Genomic DNA, 13,442 nt, shown 5'->3' on the forward strand with positions numbered 1-13,442 from the left:
CACCATTTAGAAAATCTTTCACAGAACCTACACTGGCAGTGTAGGACTGGAACTGGAACCCAGTTCTGACTCCAAATCCACAGTCTTCCACTGACTTGGATGTCTCTCCCCTGCCCTCTCCCCGCTCAGGCCTGCTTTGCCCCTGCCCCCTCCCCCCACCAAAAAAAAAAAAAAAAAAGAAAGAAAGAAAAGCAATAAATAAACAGTAGAACAGAACCAGAAAGGCCTGTCAGGATATTCTGTCTGGGCTCCGTGGTGTGCTTACTGGAAAGTCTGAGTACTCGGGGTCCTGTGGGTTAGGTGCCTTCTTGCTGCTATGCTCCTCGACCTGAGGCTCCACTCCCTTCCTGAATGGGCATCACTAGGAAATTGAGAAGGAAATGGGTTTGGGTGGGGGGTTTCTAGAAGTGAGAGAGGCAGAGAGAGCCCCTCCCTGACCGGATGTCTGAAGTCCTTCCCCCTGGCCTCCACTCCAGCACTGAAGTTGGTATGGTCCCCCCTCCCTGGGTCATGGAGGGATGCTTGGCCAGTTACGCTGTGTGATTAGGTGTCCGGAGTTCCTTGGCTCTGTTAATACCACTGCTAGAAGACTCCAGAGGGACAGTTGGGAAATAGGTGGCCTTAGGCTGTCCTGAGCGGGCATGTAAGGAAGCAGCTGTGGAGGGTGGACGGGCGTCCTAACCTGATTCAGGACCGCATCCATGGAGGCTGTGCTGTGCAGAGCAGCTGCAGGAGGCCCCTCCCCCTGGAATGTGGCTGGACTACTTTACCTCTCACCCCCGCACCAACAACTTCCAAACAAAGACCCTGGGCTTTAATTCCTCATGGACATCCCCTGGGTCCTGGCACAGGTAGCCCTCAGATCTGTGTGCTGATACTCTTTACAGGACAGCCCTGGTTTATGGAATGAAGTGCTAAATGTCAAGATTTATGTGGGCCATTCTTCACTGCACACCTGCGCATGAGCTCATACAGCTGACTATGGACCTGTTCTTGGTTTCCTCCTTCCATCACTGCCCTGGCCTCCAGGCAGCATGCAAAACAACATTGCTAGCCATGTCCCCCTTGTTGTGAGTACCAGAGATTAACCGCCTTGCCTGTCACCACTTTCGCAGCCTGGAAGGGGACATGGGGTAAAGGAATCTAGTCGAGCTGCATCAGGTGTCAAGAGCTGGAAGGGCTTCTTCTCCTCATCATTTCCAACCTTTTCCCATTTTACAGACGAGAGGCCTGAGGCCCAGAGAGGGAAAGCTACCTGCTTGCTTCCCCCTTGCATGGTATTGTTGTTTACCTTGAACAAATTAAATGCCTGAAGTAGGATGCAGAGAAGACATCATCATGATGCAGGAAAAGAGTTTGGCTTCTGGACCTGGATTCCAGCGGGAATCCTAAATCCTGAAATGTGTGGCCTTGGGACAAATGACTTAACGCCTCTTAACCTCAGCCTGAGATGATAATACCTTGCAGTGTTGAAATGACCATTAGAGGTAATACATGCAAGCGTCTCAGGCAGTTACTCACAGTGGTGGGTATTCAGGAAAAGGTGACGGACCGCAGTGGTTTGTTAATGGATACTGGCTGCACTGAACTATGCAAGCTGTGGATCCGAAAGAAGAAGCTTGACAGAGGTATTATCAATCTCAGTGTAAGCTTCCTGTGAGAAGGGGCTAAGGAACCTAACCCAGCCTCCACTACAGAACTCTGACCACTTGCTCCTGTGGCCAGGTTCCTGGGAGTTGGGCATAGGTTCTCAGCCATAGCTGCGTACAGGCCCTTGTTTCTTTGTTTTCCCACCAAAGTATCTCCTCATGCTCAGAATCTCGTCCTCCTACCCGTGTATTTCGGAAGTCTCTTGACTCACATAATGGCTAAATGGTGTGTTTCATGAATTAATGGATTCACAGAGCTAGAGAGGAACATAAGGTCCTCTTGGCAGATTGCAGGCTTGGGGGTTACGTTCTTTCCTTAGCAACATGTTGCCCAATGGGTTTTTTGGCCTCTGGGCTCGAAAACATCCACCCACAGGAGACAGCCAGCCAGTCTGATGTTCAGAGGCCGCTCTGACTGTGACATTGTTGACGCTTGATTCCTTGAAAAATATGCCTCCCACTGACTCCACCCACTGATCCTAGTTCTACCATCTTGGACCTCAGGGAACAAATCAAATTACTCTTCCTCATGATAGCCTTTCAGAGGCAATGACAACGGTCATGTGCCCTGAGTCTTCCCAGGCCATAAAACTCCAGTTCCTTCAGTGATGTGGCTTTGACCCTTCACAGCCCTGGCTTCTCTCTCCTGGACATGCTCCAGCTTTCCACTCTGGCCTGTAGGTGTGGTTACCAGAAGTGAACACAATATTTGGATCAGTTAAAAATAGAACTTTTTTTTTTTTTTTTTTGCAATACGCGGGCCTCTCACTATTGTGGCCTCTCCCGTTGCGGAGCACAGGCTCCAGACGCGCAGGCTCAGCGGCCATGGCTCACGGGCCCAGCCGCTCCGTGGCATGTGGGATCTTCCCGGACCGGGGCACGAACCCGCGTCCCCTGCATCGGCAGGCCGACTCTCAGCCACTGCGCCACCAGGGAAGCCCTCAAAAATAGAACATTTTTTACCTCCCTTGTCTTAGTCTCTGTACTACTATTGAGTGAGTCCCAAGGTCTTAGTGGCTTTGTGACAGCTTTTCCATACTAATTGGGTTTGTGGTAAGTCACTAAACTAATACAAGTTCTGTATTATTTCCTAGAGCTACCGTAACAAGTTACTATAAACCTGGTGGCTTAAAACAACAGAAAGTTATCCTCTTACAGTTCTGGAGGCCAGAAGTCTGAAATCACAGCATCTGCAGCCTTGGCTCCTTCTGGAGGCTCTGAGGGAGAATCCATTCCATGCCTCTCTCTTTGCTTCTGGTGGTTGCTGGCAATTCTTGGCATTTCTTGGCTTGTAGACACATCGCTTCACTCTTGGCCTCTGGCTTCACATGACCATCTCTCCCTGCATGTGTTTTATGTGCCACTTAAATCCAGACCAACGGCACTGGATTTCTGTGCAAGGTCTTTTGACTGGACACGAGGATTCCCAGCTCTCTAAAATATATCTTTCATGTTTGTTAGCAGAAATTAGTTACTGGAAGATGGATTTTTTTTTAAGGCAGGAAATAAATTTTAAAACACTGTGGTGATGTTTTTTTTTTTTTTTTTTTTCCTTTCCATAATCCTTGTTTTCAGGAACCTAGTGTTAATTTATGGTTAGTAATAGCTAGGACCTTGAGCAATTCTCTAACCTTCCCTGACCTCAATTTCCTCATGTGTAAAACAAAGAGATTGGATGAGGTGAGTGAACTCTGGGTCATTTTCAGCTCTAAAATTCTTAATACAGTGATTTCTGGAAAGCAGGGGCTACCCTTGGTGATAAAAGGGCTCAAGTTGCCTTAATAAACTGATTGAGAATTTACAGCTCTTGACTAAGAAGACAATCATTCATGAATCTGAAAATCCGAAAAACACTGTCCTTCTGTTCACCTTTGACAGGACATAGAGTCTGAGCTGTGACACACCCCCTCCCTCTTCTCGATTACTCATGTAGTATGAGACTCTACAGGATTGGCATCTAGTGGGCTCTTAAATATTGGTTGCGTGAGTGAACGAATATACTTATGTATCATTATTGGGAGCAAGTAATGCAGTATCATTCAGGTCTGATCATCTAGTAATTGCGGGCCTGTTAAGATTCCTCCTGAGTGTATTCCTAGCAGAAGCAATAGTTTTTATTTATTTACATTCCAGTTGTATTGAGATATAATTGACATATAACTCTATAATTTTAAGGTGTGCAGCATAGTGATTTGACTTACATACATCATGAAATGATTATCACAATAAGTTTAGTGAACATTCATCATCTCTTCTAGATACAAATTAGAGAAATAGAAAAAAATTTTTTGTAATGAGAACTCTTAGGATTTACTCTCTTAACAAGTTTCATATATGACATATAGCGGTGCTAGTTATATTTATCATGTTGTACGTTACATCTTTAGTACTTATTTATATTATAACTGAAGTTCATAGTAACTTTTGACTACCTTCATCCAATTCCCCCTCCCCCAACTCACTCACCTTACTGTTACCACTCCCACCCCCGCCTCTGGTAACCACAAATCTGATCTCTTTCTCTGTAGGTTTGTTTGTATATTTGCTTTTGTTTGTTTTTGAAGTATAATTGACCTACAATGCTACATTAGTTCCTGTTACACAACATAGTTATTTTTTTCTGTACATTTCAAAATGATCAACATGATAAGTGTAATTACGATATGTCACCATATAAAGGAATTGCTTAGTTATTGACTGTATTCCCCACACTGTACATTTCATACCCATGACTCATTCATTTTGCAAGTGGAAATTTGTACTTCTTAATCTCCCTCACCTATTTCTTTCCTCCCCCCAACCCAGAAGCAATTATTTTTAAAAGATGGTGGCAGTGTTTCGAAGTTGCTTTCTGGAGCAGTTTCCTTATCTGTGAAATAGGCGGCTGTGTGGGCTGGACTCCAGTGCCTGTGCTCTAAACACCACAGGAGACTGCATTTTTCAGCTTGGGGTAGGTCTGTGATCTTGCTCCAGACAGAACCTGGCCAGATGCTGTTCTGTTGCAGGAGGCCCCGCTTGCCTTCAGTGGCCCCTGTGGGTGTCTAGAAGGAGCTGCAGCCACTGACACCACTCTTCTTTTGCATTCTTTAGGGTCAGACTGTTAGCAGTGCCTCTCTGGATTTTTCACTCTGTGCAAGAAACAGTCTGCTGGCTGTCATGGGGTTCACCTTTTCAGGAGACCAGTCAGGGAAGGCTAAAGGCGAGTCCACTTGCCATTATTGTTGGGAAGATTCTTCGAAGTTTTTTTGTGAGAGGGAAATTTTTTGGCCTATTTTTGCCGTCATCTTTCCATTCTTACTCTTATGTAAGAAATCTCTATTCTTTAAAACAGATCTTCGTAAAAGGAGGAGCTTCTCTAGAATCAATGGTGTTGGTACAAGATAGGTGTTGCAAACACAAATGTCTGTAGAGGCTTAGCAGATAACAAAAAACCAGACTGTGTGTATGCTCTCCAATTTGTTTTAGGAATACTCTGTCCTCTCTGTTTATCTTTTGTTTACCTAATTCTGGTTGAGATATGGGTATGAAGAAATTTCTGTCCTGTAGGGAAATTAGAAATAAAGGTGTGATGACAAATAGCACTAGGTGTACACCCTCAACATCAGGAAGCAGTAGGGAGTAGTGGGGACTGCAGTGAACTAGAAGGGCCATCCCACCTCTCATGGGGGCCTGCTGTTGCCACAGTGTTTGCTTTTCCAAGATGAGCTGGGTTTTTGTATGAAAATTTCCTGTTGTTAAACTTGGGCTCAATTTTAAAAATCTATGTGGTTCAAATAAAATGAATTCTGGGGGCAAATTGGTTTGCAGGTAATCAGTTTGAAACCTCTTATATATGTTGGGGCAGATTGGCATATGGGATGGGCTCCTGGGTCATCTCTCTGTGGGTTGGTCTGGTTTGGTGGGGGGGGGCGGTCCTAGTGGAGCTGTGTGCGGAGGGGGCCGCTTATGTTCATCCTTGCATGTGGATATGGAGGAATCGAAGATACGTAAAGTAAAAAGCAAGTTAAAGAAAAATGTGTACAGTTTTATTCTGTTTATGTAAATTTTTTTCTAAAAAGATGTGTATATAAATTTTAAATGCATAAAAATTTCATAAAGGCGAAAAACAAAGAATACACAAGAAGCTGGTAAAGGTGTTGCCTCTGAGATTGACACTGAATTCAAGGCAAAAAAGGGACCTTCTGCTTTTTAGTTTATACCTGTCTGTAACACGGAATACAGTTGACCCTCTGTATCCGCAAATGCAGAACCCACAGATAAGGAGGGCTCACTGTACTATGCCATTTTATATAAGGGACCCGATCATCTGTGGATTTTGGAATTGGGGAGGGTCCTAGAACCAATCCCCCACAGATGCCAAGGGACGACTGTACTTAATTTTTGTAGGGTAAAATGAAAAGAGTTGTTGGGAAGCATAATTGCCGTATAAAGAGTGTAAGCCTTCAGTGCTGAGAGTACAAGGAAGGAAGAAGGCAGAGTGGTCTGGAGTGATCAGGAAGGACTACTGGGAAGAAAAGAGGCCTTGAAGATTGGGTAGAATTCGTTAGGGAAGAAGACTGCAGGAGACAAAGCCCAGGCGTGGGATAGACCGGGTGATTTGGGTACTGATAAACGCTTAAATTTGGTAGGAGCTGAGGGTCTAGGGAAGTGGTGAGAGAGAGGGAGGCTTTAGCAGTGAGGAGCCACGGAGGGTGTGTGCCAGGAGATAATGGAACGAGAGCGGTGCCCCAGCATGATCAATCTGGCAGTAAGGACGCGGGAGTTTGGAGGCAGGACTACAGGGTGGGAGCCTGTCACGTGGCCTCTTTGGGCTCCCAGCTAGCTGTCACTGATCCCTGCCAGGGTGTTGCCTGGTGAACAAAGTTATAGCTATATACCTGGTGAATAAGCTCACAGCACTTCCCGTTTCTCCACTCTAAGGAATGTGGGCTTTGGAAGTTGGCCAGCCTCTGCTGGTGCTCGATGTGCTTCCTGTACCTCTGCTGCCAGCGTGTCTCCCCAGACATTTTGGAGGTTCTGTGGAGGAACTGGCCATTGACTGAAGTGTAGCTGCTAAGAACAGGCCCATACTTTGGAGTCAGGCAGATATGGGCTTGAAGTCTGACTTTGTCACCTACTGGTTATGTGACCGTGGGGTGGCACTTGACCCCTTTGGGCTTCAATATTCATGTTTGCAAAATGGGGATAAAACGATTTACCTTCTAGGGTCGTTGTACCCAGCAGATTGACACATAGCAAGTTGGTGGGCCTTGCTGTACTTTTACACTGTGGTACTCACTCTGATCTGCAGTTATATATATTTATATTATTTATGTTTAATATTATAAAATACTTACTGTATCTATTTATGACCATATCAGTCTATTCTTTTGGATTGTAAGCTCCAGTTCAGTGGGAATAATATGTTCTAATCACTGTTTTAGGCCAAAACACTCAGCGCAGAACACATAGTAGCGCTAAATAAATGTTGAATGAATGGAGTTTGTGCTCTTAAACCTACTCCAGCCTTTACAAACAGTTGACTTTACAAACAGTTACAAACGGTTGATTGACTAGGGTGTATCTGTAGTTGAGAGACTAACTTCTCTATGGCTGAAACAAGTTTTTTTTTTTTTTTGCGATACGCGGGCCTCTCACTGTTGTGGCCTCTCCCGTTGCGGAGCACAGGCTCCGGACGTGCAGGCTCAGTGGCCATGGCCCACGGGCCCAGCCGCTCCGCGGCATGTGGGATCCTCCCGGAACAGGGCTCGAACCCGTGTCCCCTGCATCGGCAGGCGGACTCTCAACCACTGCGCCACCAGGGAAGCCCTGAAACAAGTTTTGTCAATTCAAATGCCCTTGTTAGGATGATAGTCAGGATGGCTTGTCGAGTCCTTCATTCTTTCATTCTACAGTGGCAGATCTGTTTTGTGGGGCTTGATGTTTACAAAATTTGGGAGGTCTTCTTTAAAATATATACAATTGTAGAAAGCATGTACACACGTTGCTAGACCCCTTTCTAGGGCCTTGTGAAAGTGAGGGGCCCTAATACTTGAAATTCCTTAGTTTCACAATAAATCATCTCTGCATTTAAAGATTTATAGAATACTCCCTACAGGCAGGGGTGGGAGTTGTGAAGGATATGGAAATTTCTAAAAGGGAAAAAATGATGTTAATGGATACAGGTTTTAGTAAAGCTGTCATTCCAAGTAGACTCAGAACAAAACCCCGTTGTTTTGTTTTATGTTTTTTGGGTTTTTTTATTCAGCAAATATTTATTGAGCACCTACTATGTGCCAGGCATATGTAGGCATTGGAACATAGCTGTGAAAAAAGAAGTCCTTGTCACCTGCATCATGACTTGTAGACCTACATAGATGCAGTGAAGAGCCACAGTGTTGCTCTGAGGCTGTGGAGATAAAGACACTTTGATACCTTAGTTTGCCTTTCTAACCCCCTGCCCTTCTTGGTAGCCATCCCAAGCAGTGATGAAAGAATCATAGATTTGGGAGTGAGTATGATGGCTTGTAACCGCTCAGCCTCTTCCTGGCCATGACCATGAGAGATAGTGATAGAGGAGCTTTCATTTCTCCACCAAAGACTCTCTGCTTTGGGGCTGATTTCAGCCACAGTGTGGCAGAGCAGAACTGAGTGAGCAATTCATTCTGACTCCTGGGCTCACAAGTGGAGGTGTTTTTTTATATTCTGCTACAAGAGGGGCAGCCAACCCCATGGTCTCAAAGAACAGAAGAATTGGGGCCTGGAGACACAAAGTGCCTGCCTCAGTGTTTACCTCCAGCCGGTGCTCCACTTGGCCACAGCGTGGCGGTGACTCACAGCTGGAACTGTGTTCCTGCATAGTTGCCAGGTTTTGCGTAGGGGTGGACGAGGAGAAAGGAGAATGAATGAGTAGGAGCAAGTGGCTGCTGGATTTGTAACACCTTGGGAGGCAGCTGCTCCAGAACCGAAATTGAAAGAGAACAGGCGGGCTGGGAGCCTCTGCTTCACCTCTGCAGGTGGCCGGACCCTCCCTCCCAGTCTGACCTGAACTGGGGTTTTCATAAGGCCCGGGCTGGGAAGACACAGCATGGAGCTCGAGGAGAGAGTGAGTGTGTCTGCCGCCTTTCCCAGCGAGAACAGAGCTGGAGAGCAGGTTAGTCCTATACTGGTTACTATTACTGGGATTCAGTTTGCCGTGATGTATTCTGATTCATGAAAGTCAAGTAATGACAAAGAAAGGGAGTTTTCGATGGGTTGGTTGGGAGCGTCTGCAGTTTAAAAAAAAGAAGAGCCCAATTTAATTGGGAATAAACAGGACAAAAGTATCATTAACTACACCTCCCCGATGTCATTACAAAGGATATTCTGTTGGCAAGTGAGACTGGGGAGGACAGATGTTCTGCCTCCTTCCTTTGTGTTTTCAATTATGTGCAGTGTTGCTACATTTCAGTCTGTGGCTCCAGCAGTAGTCTGAGATGAACCTCAGTGTCTCAAGATGTTACAGCTGGAAGATCCTAGAGCATCACCTGGTCTAGCCTTCTCATTTTACACCTGAGGAACCTGACTTATTGAAGAGCATTAAAGAGAAGCATAAAACTGGGTGTTCTCTGAGGTCGAAAATGTTACCATGATGTTTTAAAACTTCTGTAGAGTGTGTGTCCCTGGCTCAGCACAGCCTGCTGGGAAGGCTGTTTTTTCTTGGGCTGCACTTTCGGAACCATGGGGCTCGACCCAGTGAGGGACGGAAGTGTGGCTGAAGGAAGGTGCTTATTGATCTGAAACTACTTTGCCTGGCAGGCGAGTTCTAAGTTTAAACAAGAGGCTGGGTGTTTTGCCTTAACTCAAAGGGGAGAAAATGTGTTCTTGAGCCAGGCTAATAATATGGGAGTTTGCAACATAGAAAAAGACAAAACAACTCTATTAGAGTGGAGTTTTAGAGCTAGCAAAAGAAAAATATAACAGACACTGAAGGTTGACTGTCTGCCATAGGCCAGGCACATTATCGGTACTCTTTATAACAATCTTGCAGGGTTGGAATTGTCTCCTCTTTTTACAGATAAGGAAACCAACACTCAGAAAGGTCATTAACTCTTTCAAGGTCGGGTACCGCCAGCGTGCGGCAGAGCTGGGGTTTGAACTGCATGCAGCCTGTATGACTGAATAGCCTGGGCTTCATGCTTTGAAGCCTGCGTGTGGCCTTGATGGAGAGTCTAAGCCCCTCATTGGACAGATGAGGAAACTAAGAGCCAGAGAGGTTGTGTGTTTGCTCAGGGGTGTGAAACTAGTTGGTAGTAACAGAGCTGGTACCTCGGCTCCTATTACATTGCTTCTCTGCCAACTTCCTTTAAAAAAAGAGTTAGGGGAGGGGAGGCTATCTGGGTTTGATTTCCTCATTCAGTCAGGAGTTTGGCTTTAGTCTTTTCATGGTTATTGAAGTCCTGTGGAGCCACAATTAAAACTTCCTATTAACCATCAATCCTAAGTATTGGAGCCCCATGTTGGGGCTTGGGGAGAAGAGAGGCTTGCAGTGTGGGTTACTGGGTCAGAAGAGGTAATTTATGAAATGAGCTGGCCACTGAGTGGAGAGCCTAATGAAACATAGATCTTTTCAGATCATGATGGAAGATTTCGGTCTGTTAAATTCAGTGTTTGGAAAGGAGAGACCTCCCTCTTGCAAGATGTGAGAGCTTCCAGTTAACTCAGTTAATTCTGTGACTCCCTTGAGCCCAGCCAGCTCTGTCTGTGCCAGGCTCAGCCCCTTTTGGCACCTTTGGGCAAGGAGAACAGGTACTGACTGCCCCTCTGGGTGGTGGGTCTGAGGTTTGGCAGCATTTCAGTGTCTTTGCCTAGTTGGGTGTGTGAGTGAGTCAACTGTGGACAGTGTGGAAGTGGGGAAGGCCCTTCCTTGGTCTGCACCGTGCTCCCCAGGGCTGGTCGAGTCTCCTAGCCTGGGTGTAGGATCCTTTGTCAGGGCCTGGGGGCCCCTGCCTCCCCAACTCTCTCTGGGGCATGTGTGATCCTTGGGCTGCTGAAACCAGAAAACGAGAGCGGTTCTGCACAGCCTCTCCCTGAAGGTGGCGTGTGTTTGTGCTCAGGCTGTTCAGATAAAGGACTTCAAGTGCCTGCTCCATGGTATTGCTGTTCTGTGCTGCAGGAGCTACATGAGAAATCAGTGAATGACTGCCCCCAGCCCTGTGGGAACTTAGGATCTTACTGGAGGTAGGGGGAGAGGGGAAGGAGAGCAAACACACATGAAACAGTAGAGAGCAACGTGAGAGCATATAGCCAGTCACCAAATTGTAGGTTTCACACCAAATACTCTCCAAGTTCACAAAAAGGAGATACAGGTGATGTTTGTATTATCCTCCTGTGTGTTTTTAATCACTCAGTAATTGCCTCTAGGGTGTTTGCATTCCATTCTTTGATTCTCTCTGCCAAGTGTACTACTTCTCCTTTGCAGCAGTGAGGGGGAGGGGAGTTGCAGGGGAGGGTTAATTTCTCCAAGTTACATTGTAACACAGTTGGGAGAGAGCCAAGGATTAAGCATTCTTACTATGTTGGTGTCTGATGCTTCCTTCCTCAGGTGGTAAGAGCAGAAGCCACTGCCTTTTGATGGCTTATGACCCTTGTTTTTGTCTGTCTGTGATCCAAGTCCAGACTTCAGGAGGGTTAGCTAGCGTATTTGGAGGCATGGCCTCGCTTTAAAGTAGGAGTCTCCTTCATCATTATTTCTCATTCATTCATTCAGCACATATCACAGAGCCAGACTCTGTTACAAGCTGATAATAGCAGTAAAAAGACAGGCAAGGTCCTTGCTCTCCTGGAATACACTGTTAGTTTGGGTTACTGATGATCAGCAAACACAGACATAAGTAAGAAAAATAACAGTAACAATTAAAATAGGGTGATGTGATATGAAGTGACTGGGAGCCTACTTCAGTGGGTGGTTGGGAAGGGCTCTGAGATGATAATTCTGTTGAGGTCTGAATGACAAGGAACCAGTTAGAAAGTAAGGGGAAGAGCATCCAGTACAAAGGTTGTTAAGTAAGAGAGAGCTTGGTATTCAGGGAGCAGAAAGGAGACCGATGTGGCCAGAGCAGGATGGGGATGGAGGAGGGTGGTGCAAGAAGAGGATGGAGCTAGGCAGGGGTCAGATCATCTAGGATCTTGTAAGCCAAGGTAAGGAGCTTGAATTTTACTCTGTGTGTGATGTGGAGCTGTTGTAGGGTTGAAAGGAGGAGTGTGTGTGATCTAACTGACATTTTAAAAGATCCGTCAGGCTTTTGATGAGTAGGGTGGGTGGTACAGAGGCCAGGGTGGAAGCAGGAGAGCAGTTAGGTGGCTGTTGTGAGGACTAGTGTGCTGGCTGTAGACATGAAAAGAAGCGTATGAGATCAGAGTATGTTTTTTAGATGGAGGCAATAGGACTTGCGAACATATGCTGTGTAGCGGTTAAGGTAAAGGAGTGGAGGACGACTCCTAGGTTGTTGGATAGCGATGCTGATAACGGACATAGGGGAACCTGGAGGAGGAGTATTGGATTTGGTGGGAGTGAGGGGAAGAGATTCTTTCTATTTTTGCCCTGTTAAAATTTAGATGCCTGTTAGTCATTGCCATTGCCGAGACACAGCCAGGGGACTTCCCTGGTGGCGCAGTGGTTAAGAATCCGCCTGCCAATGCAGGGGACACGGGTTCGATCCCTGGTCCGGGAAGATCCTACATGCCACGGATCAGCTAAGCCCGTGTGCCACAACTACTGAGCCTGCGCTCTAGAGCCCTCGAGCCACAACTACTGAAGCCTGCGCACCTAGAGTCCGCGTACCGCAACGAAGAGTAGCCCTCGCTCACTGCAACTAGAGAAAGCCCGTATGCAGCAACGAAGACCAAACACAACCAAAAAACAAATTAAAAAAAAAAAAAAAAGACACAGCCGGCTTCAACAAACATGAATTGAGTACCTTTTGTATGCTAGGCGTTGTGTGATGCCCTTTCATATATCCTCACAACAACCTTTTGGAAGGATATTATTATTTCCTATTTGCAAATGGATGAAATGAGGCTCAGAGACCTGAGGTGGCTTGTTCTGGTTTGAACCCAGGTCTTCTGACCCCAGGACTCTGGGCTGACTTGTTGCCGAGGGTGGATATTGAAGGAGGCTGGTTAATACTGTGTTGGTGGCACTCACCTGGAGAGAGGATGGGGACCATATGTTGTCTTGCCAAGGCCTGATTCCCATGCTTCTGGAAGGAGGACCTGTCAGAGTCATGCCAGTGTGCAGCGAGCTGCTTGACATTTTCAAATAGTGCAAGCTCCAAAGACCACTTCAGTAACGTCCTCAGCCCCCTTAGGAAATGCCACACGAATAGCGGTGACACTTTTTACTAAATGAGCAATTTTGTAAAAGTGTTAAGTAAAATAAAACAAATGTTTCTTAAGAAGTGTTGGGGGAATGTAGAGATGCCATTTCGACTGTTGGCCGCTGTCTCTTTACTCTGCAGCCCACATGGGAGCTGAAGGCGGGGAGGCAATTTCTTGTGTTTTTGGGTTATTAATTCGGGGACCTAACTGGGAGTATTAGTAGGTTACTTGGAACCTTGGCTTTCTGGAGACACTGGGATTCAGAACAAAGATAGTAAGTGCCGCAACAAGTCTGGAGGCAGTGCTGACTGTGGCTCGATGTCTGTAGGGTGGCTCGTTTACAGCATTCTGAGAGCTGTACTGAGGAGCCAGAAGGTCCAGAGTGGCAGGTGCCGCCAGGCATACCAATGAGCAGAGCCTTGATAGAGTCCCCCCCGTGGGCTTCAAGGCCGGATG

At 46.3% G+C, this 13,442-nt stretch overlaps 1 protein-coding gene across 5 annotated transcripts in view; it reads left to right on the plus strand.

The window, feature by feature from the left end:
• Window positions 1-13,442, plus strand: part of PLEKHA7 (pleckstrin homology domain containing A7) — a 209,295-nt gene that overhangs the window by 106,482 nt on the left and 89,371 nt on the right. Inside the window, exon 1 of one of the 5 annotated variants that reach the window (XM_060159601.1) lies at window positions 8,625-8,781. The exons of the other annotated variants lie outside the window; for them this stretch is intronic. The gene's annotated coding sequence lies outside the window, so the exon portion shown is untranslated. Of the gene's footprint in view, window positions 1-8,624; window positions 8,782-13,442 lie in introns of those variants that run through there. 5 annotated transcript variants of the gene reach the window in all.

The sequence above is a fragment of the Lagenorhynchus albirostris genome, chromosome 9 (assembly GCF_949774975.1).
Source record: "Lagenorhynchus albirostris chromosome 9, mLagAlb1.1, whole genome shotgun sequence".
In the NCBI taxonomy this organism is placed as follows: Eukaryota; Metazoa; Chordata; class Mammalia; order Artiodactyla; family Delphinidae; genus Lagenorhynchus; species Lagenorhynchus albirostris.